The sequence below is a fragment of the Cydia fagiglandana genome, chromosome 3 (assembly GCF_963556715.1).
Source record: "Cydia fagiglandana chromosome 3, ilCydFagi1.1, whole genome shotgun sequence".
Lineage (NCBI taxonomy): Eukaryota > Metazoa > Arthropoda > Insecta > Lepidoptera > Tortricidae > Cydia > Cydia fagiglandana.
This window is the reverse complement of record NC_085934.1, coordinates 1,815,112-1,840,598: the sequence shown is the minus strand read 5'-3', so window position 1 is coordinate 1,840,598 and position 25,487 is coordinate 1,815,112. Positions and strand designations below refer to the sequence as shown.

Genomic DNA, 25,487 nt, shown 5'->3' with positions numbered 1-25,487 from the left:
TTTTTGGAATTCACCATTTTTTAATGCTGTTATGTAAACTTACAGTAGAAAATTGAATCTAACACCGTAGCCCAGGTGTACCCAAGTGGGTACGATGGGCGCTAATGGGCTACCTTACCAGCTTAGTTACATCTGTTGACTTAGTTGACTGTATGTTATCTGTAGAGTACCTAATATAGCAGTATTACCCTGTAGAGTACCTATTATAGCAGTATTAACATAAATTAAACTGATTGAATTATCAACTTCGCAATTAGCACTAATGATGACATCCCATTGCCCCTAGAGCTTGTTTCGCGTCGTTCAGTTAGGTATACTCGTATATAGGTACCTAACTATCTATTATGTTACGTATGTGTTCTATTGCCTTACGCGTCTTGATCAGTTAATGCACACCGTTAGAGTTATTGTTTTAAGTCACGCAATATCGATCAATCTATGAAAGAAGACGTTACGTTTGACAAGTGTAAGTAATTGCGTCTTCGTAAAATATGAGTTAAATACGTTCTGATTCTAATAATGTACTTGTGTATGTATATGGGTTGAAAGGTTTAATAACACTTTATGTGACTTAGGATCTTTTGTTTTATTCATTCATAGATTTTATAACAAAAGGTTACAAATTTACAAAACCTTATATCGACAGCATATGTTTAAGCTATGAGTTCTTGTGAATGTAAGCAGCCATTAGACGACCAGTCTGGCCTAGTGGGTAGTGACCCTGCCTGTGAAGCCGATGGTCCTGGGTTCAAATCCCAGTAAGGGCATTTGTGTGATGACACAGATATTTGTTCCTGAGTCATGGCTGTTTTCTATGTATTTAAGTACATATATATATTATATATTATATATATCGTTGTCTGAGTACCCACAACACAAGCCTTCTTGAGCTTACTGTGGGACTTAGTCAATCTGTGTAAGAACGTCTTATAATATTTATTATTTTAACTCTCTTGATTGCTAAACCTAATAAGTAGTTGTATGTAGACCAAGCAGTTGTAGAATTCAATTTAATTTTAATGTTTATTAGTCCTAATTAATGACGTGCTGTTATTGGCTTACATAGCCAGGAAAAACGTTGTCTCGCTACCTGACACAGGATGCATAGTCTGTAATAGACTCGCAGGCCGATGATGATGATGATGATGTTGTGCTATGTGTCCAAAAACGCGAAACTTCCACATTCGTTTTCTTTCAATTTCTGTATAAAGAATCTAAACTATCGATACCTTTTGCCGTGGCTTTTACCAAAATATGAGGTCCCTTTGTTTTCTGTAAATTATTCCTGAAATTTCCGAGATTTTTTATAACTTTTTTGTAAACTTTTCACAAACTTGCAAATCTGAATGTAATTATGGAGTATACTGCTTAGGGACCTTAGGTACCTATCTGTTCTACTAACTAAGCTAAAAAACTGTAGGTAGGTTGTATGTCCAAATTTATTCATATTTTTTTTTGTTATCTACTTCAAGACGGAACTGCAACACACAATATCTTAATTAATTATTACCAAAAAACTTTAATTGCGGTACAGATTACCTGAAGCTCAACGACAGTATTCCCACGACACTACATAATACCAACTACATTGTGTAGCCTTCCGTGTGGGTTTTGTGTATAACAGTATTTTGACTTAGCTTCGAGTAATCAGAGCTGGGCACCGGTAATCAAAAAGTTAACTTCGTTAATCGTTAATCCGTTAAATAAAAAGTTAACTTCGTTAAACGTTACCTTTCAAAAGTTTTAACGGAAGTTAAAGTTAATCGTTAATCTTTAACTCGAAATCGTAAATATACGCAATAGGAAATAAAACTAGTAGAAATAATCATAAATTTTGATTTTTATTAAAGACTAATCTACTAATTGACATGGTAATCATTACAAATTAAATAGTAGCATACTTAGCCAATAAAAAAATCATTAATTGCTAGCATCTGCCATAAGGTGCATGTTCCCCTTCATTGACATGAGCATATTAAAATTGTCGTCTGATACCGACGCCCGTTTTGGTGTCAGTAGATACTTAGGTATTAACGATTAACGGATTTAAGGAAAGTTAACGGAAGTTAACAAATCCGTTACAGGTTTTTAAAGTTAACTTAAAAGTTAATCTGTTACCCAAAAACTTAACTTCGTTAATTAGGGGTCATCCATTAATTACGTCACACGAATTTCTAGTTTTTTCGACCCCTCCCCCCCTCCTTGTCACACTTGGTCACATTTGGCAAACCCCTCCCCCCCTCCTTGTCACACTTGGTCACATTTGGCAAACCCCCTCCCTCCCTATTTTTTCTACGAAATCGCCGAATCGAATTAAGTAAGTCCCTAAGTATTATTAATATTTTATCAAAATATTTTTGACGATATAAATATTAGTAATTTTATAATCCAAAACTGCTTAGGAAAGAAAATTAAATGAATAAAAAATGATTATCGTTTTAAAAACTTGTTATTTAAATGTACAGCGAATAAAATAATTTAAATAAATTTTCGGTTACTGATAAAGTTAAAGTGACATCACAAAGTTTGTGTCTCCCCCCTCCCCCATGTCACAATATGTCACATTTTCTTGACCCCCTCCCTCCCCCTACACGTGTGACGTAATTAATGGATGACCCCTTAAGGATTAACGGATCGGACTTCTGTCCAGCTATGCAAGTAATTATAGTTGAGTAGATTGGAGAAATGGTAAGAGTAGGTCGAGTAGCCTTTAGGGCCTTTTCAGAGTCAGAAGTAGAGACTATCAACAACATTATGCATTATTAGCAAGAAAAAATTATGTACTTATGTGTGATGTTAATCTATGAATACATGTTGAATATCTATTTTAACCCTTTTGAATATACATATATCACTTCATTAATTCATAATTAAGCTTTGTCTGTGGATTTATGATTGATTTGGCTTGTTATGAAAAATAACAGCATAAACCGCCCGATTCAAATTTTAAGATACGTCAATTATTATAAATCTAGAAACGATATGGATTAGATGTGTCAGTGTCAAAGGTGACGTTTTTGTTTGAAGAAACGTCACATTGGACAGTGACATATCTAATCCATATCTTTTCTAGATCTATTAACTGATGTATCTTAAAGTTCGAATCGCGCCCAAAGTGCCTGTTACTGCTACGAGTAGTAAATATTTAAATACTGTGGTTTAACGAGTATTTTGAAGTTACACGATCCGACCAGAGCGTCCTTGGTTGACGGAAGTTATTAGACACTGGGGATCGAAGCTTATTTCTGACAGTGAAATATGATGCGATCCTTTTTCGGTGATCATTCAGACGTTTTTTACATCGTTAGTAATTGTAACGCTTCGTACAAAAGACTGCAATGACATCTAATAAAAAATAACATCTTCCTATTTTGTTTCAAAAGGAATAGAATCGCGTTTAAAATATGATTTCATATATGGATCCAATATGGAGTAAGTAAAACTTGGACATAAAAACATAAATATTACTAAAATAAATTAATTATTAATCGTAGACGTTTGGGCCTCTCCGATATACTTTACAAATACCAAATATACAACTAATTAAATTGAACAATAAGTGTATATATGTACTTAGTGCATAATGTTGATTACTTATGCTTAGAGACAAATGCGTAAGAAATAGGTATATTTTATATAATTCCACGACACTCATAACATAGCTACTATATTACGCTGTTGATTTCTCTCTCGATCCAGAAGTCAGATAATCAAACAATTAATACAACAATACATTAATAAGGAAATAAACTAAGACATTCACATGCTTAAGCGAGATAGCATCATCGCATTATGCAAATATGCATCGCGGACGCAAAGCTAGGATCTTAGTGAAGCATACATACATTAACATCATCATAACGACTCTGTCATAAACGTCTTAAATTCGACCCTCTGTCGTAGGACAATAAGATTCAGATTCGAATGCGCGTGAAAATTCCAATGCGGCTTTTCGAAAATTCGCTATACAATGAGACTTAGTGACAAAAAAGTTCAAGCCCTGTGCAACACTGTTTCAAGTCAGACCCTAAGACATTATGGATAAGGGTCATATTGGAATAAACATGTGAATGAAGTTCAAAGAGTATGTTTGTATTCTTAGCAGGACGTTATCCGATTTTGACGAGACGCCAAAAGGCCGGATCCTGTATTAAGTAATTGTTATGCGTTGTGTGTGTTGTTGTTTATGTATAATTTGTTGACGGGAAAACTAAAGGTGTGTTTATCTGAACAAACGTTTTGGGTTCGGTTTCTGCAGGATCCGACATAAAAATCATGTTTCAGGCGAGATTTCGGCTACACTAGTTTATTTTTGGAAGTGTCCGGCCTGACGTTTCAGTTTTGGTTTCTGCCGGCATAAAATTAATGTTTTGGCCGAAACTAGAGCTATAGAGGATGAATGGAAAAGTTCACAGACACTCAAATTTAGACTTTTTGGAACATCAGTCTAAGCGCTCTTAACCAACTCAGCTATCGAAACTTACCAGAAGCGTGCAAATCCTTTTATTCATATAACACTTTATACTCTCGCGTTTTGTACACATATTTAATTACACAAACGGGTCTACCGGTCTACGGGTCTTTCTATTCCTTCCTTTTTGTTTGTCGGTACTTACGCCTTAAAATAGGGAGGCGCCAAGGTTGCAAGATTCGGCGCAACCGAAAATTTCGGCAGCTTTTTTAGCCGAAACCGAACCCTCGGTCGAAACCTGATTTTTATACCAAAACCTGCCAAAATCGAAACTTCGGTTATACACTAAATTATTCATTTAGGATGTAAAAACAAGGTTTAATTGTAAACCTTCAAATGACGTGTACAAAGTGATTCTTTGTTCTTGATTACGCTTTTTATCTCTGTTAATTAAAATAAGGCCGAATGCTGTAACGAATTTAGTATCATTGCACTACTACTACACAATATTGTTAAAACTTAATACAGTGTTAAATTTTGAAACTAAGATGGTTTAGCTACGAAAATGAGATCCTAACATTTTTGTAAAGAAGCCCTTCATCTTTTTTATGGTACAATTCTGTCCGTCTGTCTGTCTGTCACATTGCTATAATTGTACAAACAGCATCACTCCTAACTGTTCAATTGTTCATCGGTGGACCTTATTACAAAAGGCATAAGGTCCATCGATGGATAGTTAACTGGGTGGGCGATGGTACAATAATAGGTACAGTTGCCATCAAATATCTGAGCACGCCTCTATTGTCAAGGCGATAGAGCGCGCGTTCAGATATTGTGAACACCTTGGCCGCTCCGATGTATATGGTGACGACATTACATAGGTAATGAAGTGCCCTGAATATTTCGAAAGGTCAAAGCAAACTCATTACCCATACAGTAATTCCATAACATTCCTTATTCGGTTCCACAATACGTCCAGCAGGCCGGTATGATGGTCGCGGTTATCGATGTAATAGAGCAGCCTTCATTTTTAACACTGAATATGTTTTTTCGATCGCTTCAGTATAGCCAGGCGTGGCTCACTCCGCGATTTAACCGCTTTGCTACAGGTAGCTAAAAGCACATCCGTTCCGCCCCAATTTTGGGGAAAGCCATAAGCCGCGCGTGGCGCTGTCGCCACCTAGCGGCCATATCTGTGCTGATCGTAACAGACGCGTTTTGTTAGAGAGTGAGTCTTCTGTACCTAGTACTATTATTTATTCTGCGGTATAGCGCCCCAATTTCAGCCAGAGTGAGATATCGCCCTGGCCCCAATTTCACCTCGGTGACAGGTGCGACTATTGTAAAACATCACTGTTGCTGACGTCACAGGCATCCATGGGCCACGATTACCACTAACCATCGGGTGGGCTGTATTCCTGTTTGCCACCATCATTGTATTATTTTAAAAAACTTTATTATTTCGGAAAAAAACAGATATCTCTCTTGCGAAGTTGCTGACAATGTGGGAATGTGCGCCAATCAGCAAGACGATCGTCGAGGTCGCATCAAAACCAATTCAAACCCGTAACAATTTGTTGAATCTGAATCGGACTCCTGTTATCTGACTGGTTGGCATTTTAGTTGCTGTAAATTTTAACATAAAGATGAGTCCTATTAACCCACAGAGACAGATAAAAGCAATGTTTATCGCGCTTCCAAGTCGATAATCGCTATATGTATGTATGTACTTCGTTTTTTTTAGCATTAAAAAGGTAAACAATATTTACGTGTAGTTTTATTGCAAAACATTTAAAAAAAAAACAAATTATATAGATGATCATATATGCCATATAATTGTTACCATCGCCCACACTATATTCACTGTCCATCTGTGGACCATATGCCTTTTGTAATAAGGTTCACCGATGGAAGGTTAAGATTAAGGGTGTTACTGTTTGCACGTAATCATCATCAGCATCATCATCTCAGCCATAAGACGTCCACTGCTGAACATAGGCCTCCCCCTTGAATCTCCATACGTGCCGGTTGGAAGCGACCCGCATCCAGCGTCTTCCGGCGACCTTAACAAGGTCGTCTGTCCATCTTGTGGGTTGACGTCCTACGCTGCGCTTGCTAGTCCGTGGTCTCCACTCGAGCACTTTTCGACCCCATCGACCATCTTCTCTGCCGGTGTGCCTGCTCTGTCGGTAACTTTAGTTCGTTTACGGTTCTCCTCATTTCTGATTCGATGATGATGCTTGCACGTAATATTTGCCGTGAATTATTTTTCAATAAAAAGACACGTCAAAATTGTTCACCCTTTGTCTAATGCTACAAAAACTGAAGTACCTACCGTAAAACGGGGTGAGTAGGTTTCGCGGGGAGAGGTGGGTTATGAATGGGGAGAGAAGGTTTGAGAGGGGGGTGAGAAGGGATTTTAAGGCTACTGCTACATAAATAATGTATTCCAATTTAAAATGGAGCTATAGTAATACGCATAATAAAAAAAAATCGATCCAACAATCTTCCAAAATCACCTTTGTATGAAAACCCCTCTCACCCCAAATACGAGGCACTACGGGGTGAGGTGGGTTTTCCTCTTCATCGTCAAAGTTATGAAATATATGGAACCACCCAAAATAAAATAAAAACTAAAATACAAACATTCAGTTCACCATTCAGTTTTCATATGTGAAAATGAAATGTTATCGAGGTTGGAATTTCAGTTTTGACTCTACTCACCCCATTTTATGGTATACCATCATAGGCATCATGTATCAGTTAGCCAAGTAAGTGGACAATGCCGTCCGTCCTTCGAATACTAATCGATCAATGGTCCGCTAAATAGGCACGATTCGAAATGGTCGCGAATCGCGACAAAGAGTCATTAAGTCATTGTCAAGGTGAATCACGAAAACCGGGCAAGTGCGAGTCGGACTCGCGCACGAAGGGTTCCGTACCATAATGAAAAAAAAAACAATGAAAAAGCAAAAAAAAAAACGGTCACCCATGCAAGTACTGACCACTCCCGACGTTGCTTAACTTTGGTCAAAAATCACGTTTGTTGTATGGGAGCCCCATTTAAATCTTTATTTTATTCTGTTTTTAGTATTTGTTGTTATAGCGGCAACAGAAATACATCATCTGTGAAAATTTCAACTGTCTAGCTATCACGGTTCGTGAGATACAGCCTGGTGACAGACGGACGGACGGACGGACAGCGAAGTCTTAGTATTAGGGTCCCGTTTTACCCTTTGGGTACGGACGGAACCCTAAAAAAGTGATGGGAAATACCTACGCGTACTGAGAGCCGGCCGTTTCTGGTGGGAAATAACTACATACATGGGTGTAACATTTCTAGAGACTGTGCTGAAATGGTAGTGTTATCTAAGTGATCTACAATTGAGTTATTATAATCGCAAATCTGGATTAACCCTTTTCCATGCATAGTACGTCCCAATCCGCATTGGGCTAGCGTGGGGACTATAGCCCAAGCCCTCTCGCGCTCGAGAGGAGGCCTGTGCCCAGCAGTGGGACGTATATAGGCTGAGATGATGATGATGATGATGCATATCGTACGATTTATCGACCACATACACGCCACTAGAATTTCAACTTTAGTATTCTGTTTCAAGATTTCTGATTTAATGAAATTCCTACAAATACAGTTTTTAAACCCGCAAAAATATTGTTAATGTTATTTACGAACTAGCTCCTGGCCCGAGACTTTTCCTACATACGAGTATTTAGAATAATGATTTTCCATTGCACTCCATACCACATTTCACCTTTTGCAGGCCGGTAACGCACTTACGACCTCTCGGGTGTTACGGGTGTCCATGGACGACGGTATTTGCTTATCATTACGCAATTTGTATGCCCCATAAAAAATTGTAAGGATGCCAAAGTCATAAACTGAAATTAATGTCATATACTAAGACATTTATGTTATGACATTTATTTCAGTTTATAATTTATATAGTAGTGTTTCTTCTTGATAAAAACAAATTAAAATATTTCCTGGGAAATAATTTAATTTGTTCAAATACTTAATAGTATTGATTGATGCCAAAGTCGTTACCTACCATAGAAAACATTATATTGTAACGCTTCGGGGAGCCCTATAGTGGTATAAAATAAAAGTAATAAAGAAATTTGTATTAACAAGTATATTTACCATTCCGACAAGACATTTAAGGTAATATTATAATAATAGCTAGCTCAGTCGTAACTTAAATAAATGGGTATTAATTTTAGAGCACAGGGGGTGAGTCTGTGTTTCAATAGGCTGGAAGACCTTGGTAACTAGGGGTAAAAAAATATTTAAATATTGGGCGCCTTTATAAAATAATAAAAAACCGTCTGACCTCCAGTTAGATAAGGAATGAGAACCGAGCCCTGCAGCTTCGTGGTGGTGAGCTCAACCACCCCGGTGCCGGTCCATGCTAGTTAAGCCGCCAAGGAAGCACCAGCTTCGCGCGGCCTGGAGCACATCCTCGCCCATGCCGACGCCCTCGACTAACTAGGGTACTGAAGGGGTAAACGAAAACCTCGTCTTGAGATACCTCATCTTAAAAGCCCTGCCTGAAGGCCCTGGAAATAATTTAAAAAACAATAAGTATGTGGCTTTGCCGATTCTCGACGAGAGTTAAAATTCACCAGAACGGTTGAGCAACTTACCCAATGCAGAAAAGAAGCCGGCTTGTAAGTCCGTGCTTTCATGTCGATGCATGGGGCCTTCAGAGGTTATGGTACGAGGAACATAATATTCTCCCTGAAAATAAGTAATAAAACAATAAGCACTGAACACGTCTCGAACAATTTGATACGTAGATCAAGAAAAATACTTACGATTAAGCGGTTTAAGCCGCGATTTAAACAATATGGCTCACTGGCCTTTGAAGAAAACGGATCGACATCCTACTCCATCACATCCGAAATAAAAATGACAGCTGACAGATCAAACCACAGAGGCTTCCACTGCTGCGCCGCGTTTCGTTGCGCGCACGATGTAAATACAGCTTCCAAAACTCGTTTCAATAATAAAAGATACTTAATAATAATTTCCAAAAAGGAAAGAAGAACAGCAATTATACTTTTAATTAGGTTTTAATTTTTGTAAATTAATAAAAGAAAACCTTTTATTTAAAAAAATGCAGATAGCGAGCTACCTCACGCCCTCTGTTGATCAATGCAAGTATTAAAACCAGTATTACCAACGCTCAACGCTAGATGGCCTTTATATTAGAAACGAAATATATTAATGCCTATGAGGCTTTAAAAAAATGTTGTTACAGTACATCCCTCCCCGAATAAAATTTTGACGTAGGCAAAATTTTGAGCTGGTCTCCAGCTCCAAACATCCATCCGCAGAAAGTAAACAATAGTTACCCCGCACAAAATAATAAACTTAATAAAAAACAACCACCCAAATCGAACCCACGCACTAAACCATACTTACTTTATAAGGACTTGACATTCGCAAGTAAAGCTCTAAGCTACATTACTACGAAACGTCGCTTCGCATATATTTCTTGGTGACATAACGAACGGCCCAGGCCGCGGGTTATGCGTCCAAGTGATATAGCGGAAAACGGCATATAGCCAAGTGAAATTTACTATAACTAAGATCGGTGACTGTACTACAACTAATTTAAATATATATACAGCGCGCATATCAGGCCGTGACTGTCAGACGTCACAGGTCTGAACGCGGTAATCAGACAATAACACAACAACAATGATACGTTGACCAGCTGTGTCTGAACGACAAGCAGACGGTAACGTTCGAAACAACACGAGACACAATGAACTCGACTGTACAGGCTCCATTTCAGGCAATGCAAGTCTGTCAGTCTGACACACAAAAATCCGATGTTTACGGACAACGCTTTAAGGCGTGTACCACATAACAACCCCCTAACATCAACATTAACGTTCACGCATATGATTTAAGTCATACCGCAAAGCGTTAACAGAGAAGATGGCACTGCTATTAAGAGCTTGACGGTTTAAAATCCGCCAAAACCCGACCAGCCAGTGCCGATTGGAATGCTGGTTTAAAGCGCCAGCACCCCGGTAAAACACACGAAGAGTCTTTAAATCGTCCTCTTCGCCCACCAACAACAAACAAACCACATGCCTGAGTTACGTTTGCTCAGACACGATCGAAAGGTAATAAGTACGCGTGGTCGAAAGGTAATTTTCCCTTCCGGACACTATGTAGATAAACACCTGCACGAAACACATAAATAAAAACTCCTACCGAACATCAACAAAAAAAAACGCGCAATCACCGATAGTTAACTAATAAGTAAATATTTACTCCATCTAAAGTAACAACAATAAGGAAAAACTCGATTTAAGTCGAGATAATAGATAAGGAAAAGCAGGTAATTAACATAACTCCCGTACGAAACAACTACAATAAGATTCAACCATAAAGACAAACCTCAAAGAAATGAATCCGGATATTGTTAAATGCGCACGTTGGACTAAGTTAAACGATTAAAGAACTAAGAGGTCAACCAGTTATTCAAAACTTAAATGGATGTTACATTTTTTTTAGAATCACCCTGTATGCTCTTCACATGTTTAACTTACTGTGTTAAGGTTCCAAAAGTACTACATATTTAATGTGAATATCTTGTGCCACCATTTAAAAAACCGCAATTCACTATCATTAAGCTAGTAATAATATATTTAAGGTAAAAACAGCACCAAATATGTGACTGACTGTACTTAATTATTCTCCTACACATCTATAGTAAGTAATATTATTTAATATTAAATTAACCACCTTCCGGTACAAACAGTAATAAAACTAATAAATTTAGTACAACATTATAAAAAAATAAACTGCTGACTGTACCTCGTTCACATCAAAAAGACAAATTCATCTTCAACCATTAAGCATAAAAAGAATAGATAAGCTTGCGGTACTATTTGAAAGAAAATTTAGGTATAACTTGCTTGCACTTCACTTCGGTAAAGGAATAAAATAGGTATGGTTAGCATTTTAATAAATAAACTGAATAATGTAACCGGGGATGGTCAAAGAGGTCCTGTGATTTACACAAAATAGCTAAGAAAAGGATCACTCACTGAAAATAATTATCATGAGGTCGCGTGCGTTGCATCTCTATAGGCCAACCGAATCGGACTGCTATCATGGCGCACGCGAGGTGATTGAGTGATTGGTTGAATGAATGTGATGAATGGTGAGTGTATGAAGATAAGGGGGTTCACAGACGTGTGTATGAGGGTGTGTCTACACGTCTGTGTTTGAACTAAGGGCTGTGCTACAGGCTCCCCCTTCGGGCCATGGGGACGTCCTCGCCCATGGGTCGACACACAGGTTGCTTCTTGCGTGGTCTTCCTCTCTTCTTCTAACAGCACCAAATATGTGACTGACTGTACTTAATTATTCTCCTACACATCTATAGTAAGTAATATTATTTAATATTAAATTAACCACCTTCCGGTACAAACAGTAATAAAACTAATAAATTTAGTACAACATTATAAAAAAATAAACTGCTGACTGTACCTCGTTCACATCAAAAAGACAAATTCATCTTCAACCATTAAGCATAAAAAGAATAGATAAGCTTGCGGTACTATTTGAAAGAAAATTTAGGTATAACTTGCTTGCACTTCACTTCGGTAAAGGAATAAAATAGGTATGGTTAGCATTTTAATAAATAAACTGAATAATGTAACCGGGGATGGTCAAAGAGGTCCTGTGATTTACACAAAATAGCTAAGAAAAGGATCACTCACTGAAAATAATTATCATGAGGTCGCGTGCGTTGCATCTCTATAGGCCAACCGAATCGGACTGCTATCATGGCGCACGCGAGGTGATTGAGTGATTGGTTGAATGAATGTGATGAATGGTGAGTGTATGAAGATAAGGGGGTTCACAGACGTGTGTATGAGGGTGTGTCTACACGTCTGTGTTTGAACTAAGGGCTGTGCTACAGGCTCCCCCTTCGGGCCATGGGGACGTCCTCGCCCATGGGTCGACACACAGGTTGCTTCTTGCGTGGTCTTCCTCTCTTCTTCTCACCAGCTGCAGGTGGAGTAGGGGTAGCAGGTGTTCGCTTCGGCGGTCTACCTCTCTTCCTTTGTGGCATGATAGGTTCTGCAGTTTCATCACCACTCTTCTGATGGTATGTAGTCAAGTCTGACACGTGATATTTACCAACAGTTTCACCATTGTTTGTTAACATATAAGTAGTCGGGCTGACTACCTTTGATATAGTATACGGTCCGTCACGTCGGGGCGCAAATTTGCTAGTTATGCCCTTTGTTTGGTTACTTAGGACGTGTGTTTTCAAAAGAACCTTATCGCCAATGTTATAATTTTCATTGGGTCTACGCTTCTGATCTGCGTAGGTCTTCCTGCGTTCCTGTTGTTGAAGATTATGTTCTTGAGCTTGGGCGAGATTATCGCTGAGTCTCAACAGGTAGGGTGTTATCTGAGGTATAAAGTTCTCTGCTTGGATAACTGCCCGCAGGTCGTGTCTATTCTCTACCGGTGATCGCATCTCTCTCCCGAAGGCGAGGTAAGCAGGCGACTTCGCGGTGCTTTGGGTGACAGCGCTATTCATGGCGAAGCGTATAGCAGGTAAGGCGCTCGGCCAGTTAGTATGGTTCCCTTCAACTATGATAGCGAGTTGGCTCTTGAGGTCTCTATTTTTTCTCTCTACTGGGTTTGCTTCTGGATGGTAAAGAGGCGTTAAGTTCTGTTCTACTCCTAGGGTGTGCATGACTTTCTGCATGACTTGTGACACAAATTGTACACCATTGTCCGATATAACTCTCCTGGGAAATCCGTATCTGAGGAAAACTTCTTCAACCAGGGTTTTGGCGCAAACTTCTGCAGTTGCTGTAACTAATGGGAAGAGCTCGACCCACTTAGTCGCAATGTCCTCTATAATAAAAATCCATCGTTCGTCATTCTTTCCAGTAGGTAAAGGTCCAAATAGATCTATCGCTAGTACCTCGAATCTCTGAGCCGGTACAGGCGTTTGCAGTAAGCCTGCAGGTTTCAAGTTGGATGGTTTGTAACGCTGGCACTCATTACAATCTCGTATATATTCAGTTATATATCTCTTCATACCAGGGAAATAATATCTTTGGCTCACCCGTTGGTATGTCCTTTCAACTCCGTTATGTCCAGCCGTAGGAGCATCATGTAATTCCTTTAAAATCTCCTTTCTCATGGACTGTGGTATGACAAGCTGCGGATCGTCGCTCTCGACGTCAGGGTTAAAGTGGTATAGCACTCCCTGTGACATATAATAACCGCGCTCAGTCCAGCGTGTAGCTGCTTCTATGTTGTTGTTTTCGAAGTCTTTGGCGATCTTCCAAATTTCTGGATCTTCTTCTTGAGCTTTCCGTAGGTCAGTAGGAGACACGTGTGGCATATCTACTATGACTGTGCATAAGTTACAGGAATCCTTAGTGGTATCATCACACACAGGTCTGCTCAAGGCGTCAGCAACAACATTCTTATTTCCGGGTTGATATTCAATTTTCAAATTGTAGGCCTGTATCTTCAGAGCCCATCGCGCGAGACGTCCTGTAGGTGTCTTTAGAGTCAGGATCCATCTCAGCGGTTGGTGATCGGTGACGAGGGTGACTTCAGAGCCTTCGATATACCCACGGAACTTGTCAAGGGCCCAAACGGCAGCAAGAGCTTCACGCTCTGTAGTCGAGTAATTCCGTTCGGCGCTCGTGAGTAGTCTGCTCGCATATTCTACGGGTCGCTCGTCATAGCCTTCGCCTTGAAGCAGTACGGCTCCTAAGGCGTATCCACTCGCATCAACTTTTAGAATAAAAGGCAAGGTGTAGTCAACCTGCCGTAAAATTGGTGCAGATGTGAGGCGTTTCTTCAAATCTTTGAAAGCCTTGACTTGATCTTCTCCCCAGATCCAGCTTTGGTTCTTTTTAAGTAACATTGTTAGTGGTCTTGCTATCTTGGCGAAGTCGGGTATAAATTTCCGGAACCAGGAGCAAGTCTGGATGAAGGTCTTCAGATGTTTATCATTATGTGGTTCCTTCATCTCACTAATGGCCTTAGTCTTCTCAATGTCAGGTTGGATTCCATCGGCTGACAGGATGTGTCCGAGGTACTTCACTGATTCACAGGTAAAAGTGCTCTTTTCTCTGTTCACTCGCAGCTTGAAAAGTTTGAGTCTCTCAAATACAGCTTCCATGTCTTGGAGGTGCTTCTCAAAACTATCTGAGAGGATCAGGACGTCATCGAGATAGGCCAGTATTGTTACATTGGGAAGGTTGGAACGAAATCTATCCATTAATCTTTGGAATGTGGATCCAGAGTTTCGCAATCCCATAGGCATTCGCTTAAAGCGGTACGTTCCTAATGGTGTTACAAATGAGGTTTTATCACGATCTTCCATTGCGACTGGTACTTGCCAATATCCAGAGCGAAGGTCTAAGGCAGATATGTATTTGAACTTGCCAGTTCCATGTAGTATATCATCCACTCTCGGCAATGGGTATCGATCGGGCTTGGTCACTGCATTTAATTTTCTGTAGTCGATGCAAACTCTTATAGTGTTGTCTTTCTTCGGGACTAGTACCACAGGTGCAGACCATGGAGACTCGCACTCTTCGATGATGTCGTCTTTCAGCATCTTCTCGAGTTCCACTCGCAGGGCTTCTTTCTTAGGCTCTGGTAATCTGTAAGGTGGTACAGAGATAGGTTGTATATTTTTATTGATCAACTCAATACGATGGACGGGTGCGCCAAAGTTCATATAAAATTGCAAATTCGATTATTGAAACTCCGAAAATGTATCTCATATAATTTTACATCCTAATGATCATTGTACATTTTCATTTTAAACAATACTCATTGGAACTTCGAATTTATTATATTCATAATGTCATTCTACATAAATATCTCTATTACTAAAATTTATGCATATATTATTACTCGACATGTCGATTTTGACATATTTGATTTTATTTATAACAGAATGCACCTGTAGGTCAAGTCAGGTTAAAATCCTGCCAGAAATGCTGCCAGAAAGGTGGGTTAGGTTAGGTTAGAACTGCGACCCTCACAGAACTGAAATGCTGCCAGAAGGGTGGGTTAGGTTAGGTTAGAACTGTAACCCTCACAGAACCGAAATGCTGCCAGACAGGTGGGTTAGGTTAGGTTAGAACTGCGACCCTCACAGAACCGAAATGCTGCCAGAAAGGTGGGTTAGGTTAGGTTAGAACTGTGATCCCCACAGAACCGAAATGCTGCCAGACAGGTGGGTTAGGTTAGAACTGCGACCCTCACAGAACCGAAATGCTGCCAGAATGGTGGGTTAGGTTAGGTTAGAAGTGCGACCCCCACCGAACCGAAATGCTGCCAGAAAGGTGGGTTAGGTTAGGTTAGAACTGCGACCCTCACAGAACCGAAATGCTGCCAGAATGGTGGGTTAGGTTAGGTTAGAACTGCGACCCTCACAGAACCGAAATGCTGCCGGAAAGGTGGGTTAGGTTAGGTTAGAACTGCGACCCTCATAGAACCGAAATGCTGTCAGAATGATGGGTTAGGTTAGGTAAGAACCTCACAGAACCGAAATCCTGTGACCCTCACAGTGAGCGAGCGTAGCGAGAGCAAATGCTCGCCTTAGTCTTCGAGAAATTCTTACAAATAACATTATGGGCACAGATACATTCTCAGTGACAATATTATGAGTAAAAAAAAACGGATTATGTATCGTTATGAATAATGTAGGTAGTAGCACAAAAAACTATTAAAAAAATATATGAGTAACAAGTTTCGGAGAAACGATGATTATGACTACAAAGCGGTATTATTAGAAATATTCGAATAATGAATTGTATATGAGCCAATATGGACCCACGATGGACAGCATAAGTGGTTGGTTCTCCCCCTAAATTGAAAGTATCCCGGTGACGGTTAAGGAGTGAGGACAACTTGTCCCGTTGTTCGTTATTGAGTGTAACACCTTCATTGTCGCGAAGTGTCTGAGGTATCTCAGTAGGTTTGCATGCGGCTATAGCTACAGGTTCATTTTCATAATGCAGTTCATACTGAATGTCAGGTTCACCTCTGAAGCTCCAGGTATGGTTGTCAAAATCAGTCTTTAATCCTGATTTGAATATGAAATCCATGCCTAACAAGGTTTCATTATCAGTAGCTTCGGGGAAGATTATAAAGTTCATAGGTATAGGTTTACCTTTTAACGTGACGATAATGTTTACAGAAAGTATATCTTCTACTTCAGAACGTCCTTTAGCATACTTAATATTCAAAGTGGAAGGGGTAAATGACTCACCACAGTTCTTCATTAGATTGTACAGACTTTCACCTGCAACGCTCCTCTTCGCACCTGTGTCGACGACTGCACGACCTTCGCGTCCGCAGACGGTAATAGGAAGAATAGGTCGTGGCCTGTCGGGTTGCTGTCCCAGTAGAAGGTCGTATTCACTTGGTGTAAATGTAAGTGTATGAATGTGTGTGTATGTCTCGCGTGCGCGCGTATCGACAGGAGGTGTGGTAGACTCCGTCGTAGTGGTTGAGTCTTCAGTCGAGAGTGCGCAGAATGCGACACCACCGCTGCTTCCCGGAGCGCCGGCGTCTTGCTTACATCGCGGGCAGTTGGCGCGTACCACGCCTGGATTTCCACATCCGTAACACGAAAACTTCTCACTTTTTGTATTGTCACTGTTATCGGTAGAAGTAACCGTCGTATCAGAGCGTTTCGCGAGTAACCATTTGCAATTATCTTTATTATGTCCGAATACCTTGCAATAATTGCAGAAACGACTAGATTTTGGTTTCGCGTTGGAATTCGCATCGTTCGGCACTTTATTTTCACTTGTAGCATTTTGTCGCGTAAAGGTTTTCTGTTTTATTTGTTTATTATCGGAAGACGCGGTTTTATTTTCAGAATTCCGGTCGTTATTTCCACTATTTCGGTTGACAGTTCGGCTATTGACAGCGTTGACGTTTGACGCATTCACGGAGGTCGTTCCGTTCTCGTTCACTTCGGCCAGTGAATCTTCGGCTGAACGAGTTTTTCGTAATAAATCGTTGAATGCCTTAACGTCATCGCGGGGAACTCGCTTCCGTATCCGTCGGTTCAGCAGACCGTAGACAATGTCAATTTGAATATTTTCATCGAACGAATATGGCAGCTGAGCTATCAATGCACGAATTTTACATATGAAAATCTCTGTCTTCTCATCGCTTTGTTCTTCGCGAAATATCTCTCGAAATATGAGGAATGGAGCCTTTCGCTTGCCAAATGCATGTTGTAGGTCGGTAATGGCTTCGTTCCACGTTTTGACGGTTTTACGAACGCCATTCCACCATGTTGCCGCGAGTCCGGTGAATAAAAATGACAATCCGCGTAATGCATTTTCATCGGATATCTTAGCACAATCTTTGTATGTTTGGATGCCATCGACAAAAACCTCTAAGGCGTCTTCGACCGAATCTTCAGCTCCGCTAAAGCTGAGTTTGCAACCGGCGAAGTGTCTGTCGCGTTGATACGTTGTGGCTTGGGTTGCCGTCACTAACTTCTCACACAATTCGTTGTGCGATTGTTGCATTTGTTGCAACAAAATGGTTAGGTACTCTTGGGGCATCGTTAAATTAAAAGATGGCTCCGATGTCGCCAATGTCGGGGTCGACGGTGTAGATTTTGCCTTCGCACCGTTTCCCGTGTTTGAATCGGCGGCGGCCATGTCTTTTTTCGGTGGCATTTTGAACGCGATTCCCGTCTAATTGCTATTTCATAACACAATCCGAACGCTGGGCGCCACGTGTAACCGGGGATGGTCAAAGAGGTCCTGTGATTTACACAAAATAGCTAAGAAAAGGATCACTCACTGAAAATAATTATCATGAGGTCGCGTGCGTTGCATCTCTATAGGCCAACCGAATCGGACTGCTATCATGGCGCACGCGAGGTGATTGAGTGATTGGTTGAATGAATGTGATGAATGGTGAGTGTATGAAGATAAGGGGGTTCACAGACGTGTGTATGAGGGTGTGTCTACACGTCTGTGTTTGAACTAAGGGCTGTGCTACAATAATTATATTTGGTAATAAACTCACTAAACAAGGGTAAATAATTCCAACTGACTGTACTTTTAATACATAAGAAACCTCCTACAACAAAACATTCTAAATTAATTAATTATGTTTAACTAATATTTTAACAATTATTTTGCCAACCATGCCAATGAGGATAAATGTACACTAAAATAGGTACAGAAATACTTGTAACACCTGTTCATAACATTCTACTTGAAATTATTTAACTTACTACCTTCATAACTACAAGATAACACTCTCAAAAGTACAAATAAAATATTTAGTTTTAATTACACAGTACCGCAACACTCTAAGATAAATTGATAAGTAATTGTAAGAATACAAGGATGGCTATTGCTTTATAACCTCCATTATACACAACACATGGTACTTAACCGCGTTAACTAACAAAGGAAATAATAAAAAGAATAATGGTCTTCCAGCTTGAACACACTAGAGCCCCACGTTGGGCGCCACTGTAACGGTTCGGGGAGCCCTATAGTGGTATAAAATAAAAGTAATAAAGAAATTTGTATTAACAAGTATATTTACCATTCCGACAAGACATTTAAGGTAATATTATAATAATAGCTAGCTCAGTCGTAACTTAAATAAATGGGTATTAATTTTAGAGCACAGGGGGTGAGTCTGTGTTTCAATAGGCTGGAAGACCTTGGTAACTAGGGGTAAAAAAATATTTAAATATTGGGCGCCTTTATAAAATAATAAAAAACCGTCTGACCTCCAGTTAGATAAGGAATGAGAACCGAGCCCTGCAGCTTCGTGGTGGTGAGCTCAACCACCCCGGTGCCGGTCCATGCTAGTTAAGCCGCCAAGGAAGCACCAGCTTCGCGCGGCCTGGAGCACATCCTCGCCCATGCCGACGCCCTCGACTAACTAGGGTACTGAAGGGGTAAACGAAAACCTCGTCTTGAGATACCTCATCTTAAAAGCCCTGCCTGAAGGCCCTGGAAATAATTTAAAAAACAATAAGTATGTGGCTTTGCCGATTCTCGACGAGAGTTAAAATTCACCAGAACGGTTGAGCAACTTACCCAATGCAGAAAAGAAGCCGGCTTGTAAGTCCGTGCTTTCATGTCGATGCATGGGGCCTTCAGAGGTTATGGTACGAGGAACATAATATTCTCCCTGAAAATAAGTAATAAAACAATAAGCACTGAACACGTCTCGAACAATTTGATACGTAGATCAAGAAAAATACTTACGATTAAGCGGTTTAAGCCGCGATTTAAACAATATGGCTCACTGGCCTTTGAAGAAAACGGATCGACATCCTACTCCATCACATCCGAAATAAAAATGACAGCTGACAGATCAAACCACAGAGGCTTCCACTGCTGCGCCGCGTTTCGTTGCGCGCACGATGTAAATACAGCTTCCAAAACTCGTTTCAATAATAAAAGATACTTAATAATAATTTCCAAAAAGGAAAGAAGAACAGCAATTATACTTTTAATTAGGTTTTAATTTTTGTAAATTAATAAAAGAAAACCTTTTATTTAAAAAAATGCAGATAGCGAGCTAACTCACGCCCTCTGTTGATCAATGCAAGTATTAAAACCAGTATTACCAACGCTCAACGCTAGATGGCCTTTATATTAGAAACGAAATATATTAATGCCTATGAGGCTTTAAAAAAATGTTGTTACAATATGAACATATATTTTTTGTGTTTAATGTTAGTGTTTCTGTTACTAAATCGACATTTTGTTATGGCACGTCATTATTAAATATGAATCTAAAAGCCATTAATAGCTAATGATACACCATCGATCGGTCCATGTAAACAATGCTTGTTTATCCGCACGTTTGCGCATAATTTTATCGACATGACATCAACTGACAGGCCAATTCAAACCACAATGATATCAAAATTACATCTAACTGAAGTCATTCAGTTATCGTGTATTTCGCTCGTACTTGGCCTTGTATTTGGCCGCGAGACGCACGACTAAATAACATGACCACAGAATAAATAATAGTACTACCGTACAGAAAGAAAACTTCCTACAAAACCGAAGTTTGACAGCGCTTCAGGATCGAATCATGCTGTCCCTTTCTAATACATCGCACTATTCCTTTCGGGCCGAAAGCCGAAAGCCGAAAGCCGAAAGTTTCGGCTATTTAGGGTTGTCAAAATTCAAGCATTATCTGTGGTCGTGCAGGCAAAGCGACGTCAAGTTTTGTTAACCATAATCATTGTTCGGAGTAATGCCGAGCCGAACAGAGCCGAGTTTGCCCGAAGGGAGAAGTTTCGCACCCCGACATGATTCAGATATCATTCTGATGTCAGTGTACGTTCGAATTGGCCTGTAGTATAGTTACGTAGTGCCACAAAAACATGCGACATACATTTTCATTAAGATGTGCTACCTTATTACGTAAGCGATCGCTATGAGATGAGACGTCATCAACTCATCACTATGGAAATGTGTCAAAGCATATGTGAAAATTAAATTAAAATGCAAAAAAAACTGTTATAAGTATTTCATAATATGCACACAGTTTTCTACTTAACTAAAAACATTATAATTAAAACACGAGATAACTAAAAACCTGTCTTCGTGTGATCATTAATTATATAATTTAATAAGTTATGCTTCTCTTGACATGGTTATGCTTTAATTTTGAAATTTAAATCCATATAAAATCAAACAAACTTGTATTTAAGTTTAAGTGTAATGTGGAATAATGCATAATTAATAGAATCAGACGTTACCTACTTTGCTGAAACTCATACTAATTAAAACAAACTTTTGCTCTACTGATCAGCGAAGTAATAACATTTTAGTTCTAGTGATGATGATGATGATGATGATGATTTATATGTAAAAGGGTTCACTGGTAGAGAATGCCGTATGACATTAAGTATGCCATTTGTAAGTGTATATTTTTTGGAATAAAACGAATAAAGTTAAAATAATTAAAATAAATTTCATACAAAGCCCGATATCAATAGCGATAGCAATAGCCACACGAAGAACCATTCTGGTGGGGAGCCGCGTCGTCTGCGCGCGCGCATCCCACGTGTCGCACACCTGTCGTGCGCGCACCGCGGCTTACCTGCCTCTATCTCTCGTGTTCTTTTTTCAAACGCGTGCTTTACTTGACTAGCATTGTTTTTTAACCGCGGTTTTGAAGGCGGCTTATTGGCCAGTATTTGGTAAGTTAAGTGGCTATTTTATTTAAAAAAAATAAATTTAATCATTTGCGTGTTTACGTTTTTGCTGATTAGAATCGAGTGGTGTTTACGTGTTTTTTTTTTAATAATATTCTTTGTAAATATTGAAGCTAAATTTGCAAGATTATTTTTGCTAAGTTTGATATGTATAATGTGTTTACGATTATATTTAATAAATACCACTGGCCAGTACTTATACATATTTAGGTGAGTTAAGTGAGTATTAAAAAACATATATATTTCTTATGTCAATACGGTAGGTAATGTTTACGTTTTCTACATTGGAAATCAATTGGTGTTTACGTCAATTGTTTTATTTATATAATAATGTTATTGCTAATATCAAAGCTAGTTCTACGACATCGTTGTTGTTTTTTTTAAGTTTTGTATTTTTACGAAACAATAATGATACTATAATAATTATTACAATAGAGTTTTATTGTAGATAATTTTTATGTGTGCCGATTTAATAAACAGCTAAATTTTGTACTTTCAAATTATAATACAGCAAATTATCTTTTTATCGAGAGACGAATCTTTATTTGCAATTAAAATGAAATGACAGTACTTTTGCTAACTTTCAAGGGCAAGTTAGCAATAAAACCTGCAATAAATTAATTATAAATGCGTTAGTAACTTCTCAGTATTATCTAACTTTATAATTCAACATAAATATTAACTAACGTTTGCGAACAATATAAGCCAACAGAAAAATGTAAGCCGCAGAATTCGTGACTTGGTAATCTTGGGAGATACATATCTAATGGACCTTTGGACATTTTTCACGGCATTTTCCCATGCCTACAAACAACAACAACCTAATATACATAAACATAACTTGGCGTAGGTACAATCAGCATTAATTATCAATATAGTTTTTCAAACAGCTTGGTACGGAGACGGATGTCATCTCAATGACAATTCTGCGAGATTTTGCGTTTTAAATTTATAAACTGTGTGGAGATGGAAATGACATATTATATCTACGTAAAGCTGTTTGAAAAATAATATAGTAGAGGATACAAAACGAGCCTAAAGTATCTTATATAATACCTAGTATTGAAAATGAAAAATACACGGAATACGGCCAAGATAGAAGAAATAGGGTATTATACTGTATTTAAAATAAATTATCTTACACCATGCATGAAATAAAGCACTAGATAATTATTAGAAAAACACAGATAGGAGTTATTTTTAAATACAAATTCTAGTTAATAAATCGGATATAAATATAAAAAAGTAGGAGAGTTGACCGTGACGTCACGATGTAATGTTTCATATAAATTCCATATTAGCAAATCGTTTTGACAGTTCTAAAAAAGTAACTGATTTGACTAGTAGGAAAATACCCTATTATACGTAGTAGTAAGTATACTGTATGTAGGTAGTATGTAGCTTTGGTTGTAATTACTACGAGTAATGTGTATCAAAGTAGCGCCAAATCTGCTAAACCAATTTTGATGACAGAGTAATTGAAAAGAGTAGTTGACGAAGGTTGTATATTTAATCGACTACTTTAAAGTGGTGGTTCTTTACAACAAACTAAAGTTAAAGTTTTTAACCGCTTTACCTGTTACTTAGTAGTCTCAGTAGCTACACCTAACATACATATGCAAATACACTTTATATAATTAAGTAAAAGCGTAGTTTTACTTTCGTAACCGCTTTTTTGTTGTGCATAAGACAGTCACTTTCCAGTTTCAGCGATGTGCAGCTAGCCGTGTAATGGCTCCTCTACACGTTGGCCCAACCTATTGGTCCAATATGTTGGGACAACGTGTAGAGGGGGTATTGGTGTCGGTTGGCTTTTGGCGCGCGGGTTGGCGATGAGTTGGCCGCGGTGTCGGTTTTTCGGCCGCACATCAAAGGGATTGGCCAAGCGATTGCGGTACGCATCTACACGTGGCCCAATCGGCAGTGCGTGCTCGGACGCGGTCGAGGGTGGACCTTCATGCTTTTTGTGTTTTTTTAAATTAAAAATGACGAATACGTGGCCACATGTAGTAGTGTTCCGACCAAGGCACGGCCAACTCATGGGCCAAACGTTGGCGAAGCATTTGGCCAACGTGTAGAGGAGCCATAATGTATGTTGCCATCCTACATACATACAACATAATTATATTTACGTTATATTTACGGCCCGATTCGAACTTTAAGATACGTCCATTAATAGATCTACAAACGATATGGATTAGATATGTCAGTATCAAATTTGACGTCTCTTCAAACAAAAACGTCACTTTTGACACTGACATATCTAATCCATATCGTTTTGATAGGTCTATTAATTGACGTACTTATCTTAAAGTTTGAATCGAGCAGATAGTTTCCATTTTAAAACTAAATTTTGTCTACAGTTTGCCTAACTTTCCACCGATTCGAACAAAGTGAGGGAGTGTCATTATTATAAATTTGACACTCAATGATGACATTACCACATATTGTCATTGCAAATGTCATGCAGTTAGCTAGTTACGTCCGACTCTATGAAACAGATGTGGCTAGTTTACGGAAAAGGGACGTAACCACAAAAACTGATTACTGAAAGTGAAATTTCCTACGAAATACCTATATTAATTTCAGTGATTACTTCTACAACATTGATTTTTAATAAAACATTGAAATAATCCTTGTCATGGCTTATAAAAGCATATTTTACATGTAAAATTAGATGAGTCATTTATTTAATTTAATTCTAAATACAAAATAAATAGTTTTCAAAAATAGTTTGTAATAAAGTAAACAGGATATTACAATCTGAATATTTTGCGATAGTCGCAAAATGATTATACTTTCTCAGAGCTAGACATCCGCGGAATAAAAAACGAGGAAATACTTAACAATCAACTTCCCTGCCGGAACATCAGCGTAAAGAAGCATACAATCAATTTTTACAACGCAGTTGTACAAGGAACGAGTAGCTGTTAGTATTAGTAAGTGGATAGATGCGTTATCACCTGAATCTTAATATATAAATCAATTGTTTTATATAAATACTGACAAACAATACACAGACTAAACTATTGAAGGTAGGATCTGGAATTTGATCCTGAATACAAAATATTTTTTTCTAATGTATATTTCAAATATATGTAGAGCTCCACTAATAAAGGGTTAAATACAATCCCTAATGAGATCAAAATAGGGTTAAAAAAAATTAACGACTTCCTTTTGTACTTAGTTGTAAGCGTAGGCCTATTCATTAAGATGTATTTGGTAACATTACCCCACTTAATTAAAATAACATTATTTATTTATTTCAGCATTAGAATTAGAAAAGAATATACATATTATATGCAGATTTTTTACTGATTTATAACCTATATTTGATAATTTGTTTGTAATCAAAATATTGAAGAGAACCTGTTCTAATAGTTCACGCCTCAAACATCCTTGACCTTATGCAAATCCAGATTCCCGTTTAGTTTATCTAAAAACTTGGTAATATATTACAGATCGAACTTGAGATTATATGACAAAAACTTATACTTTTTATCGGACAGTAAAAAAGTCGACGAACACCGCGTAAGACCCAAGCCAATTTTTGGTATTTTGAATTTAAACTTTCTTTTGCTTCTATAAGAGTTCTTAACTCGAATTTAATTTGTACCTGTACAAGTACGCGGGGACTTACGAGGTTATAAAACAGATCAAAAAACTTTTCCATAAAATATATACAGTGGAACCTGGATAATTGCAATCTCAAGGGACCGGCCATTTTTGGTCAATTAACCAGGTTTTTCATTTAAGCAGGTCGTGTCAATTAACGAGGTTCAAAAAATCGTTGTGTC

At 38.6% G+C, this 25,487-nt stretch overlaps 1 protein-coding gene across 4 annotated transcripts in view; it reads left to right on the top strand.

The window, feature by feature from the left end:
- LOC134679845 (uncharacterized) overlaps positions 1-25,487 on the top strand; it is a 151,992-nt gene that overhangs the window by 95,015 nt on the left and 31,490 nt on the right. The window lies entirely within an intron of this gene.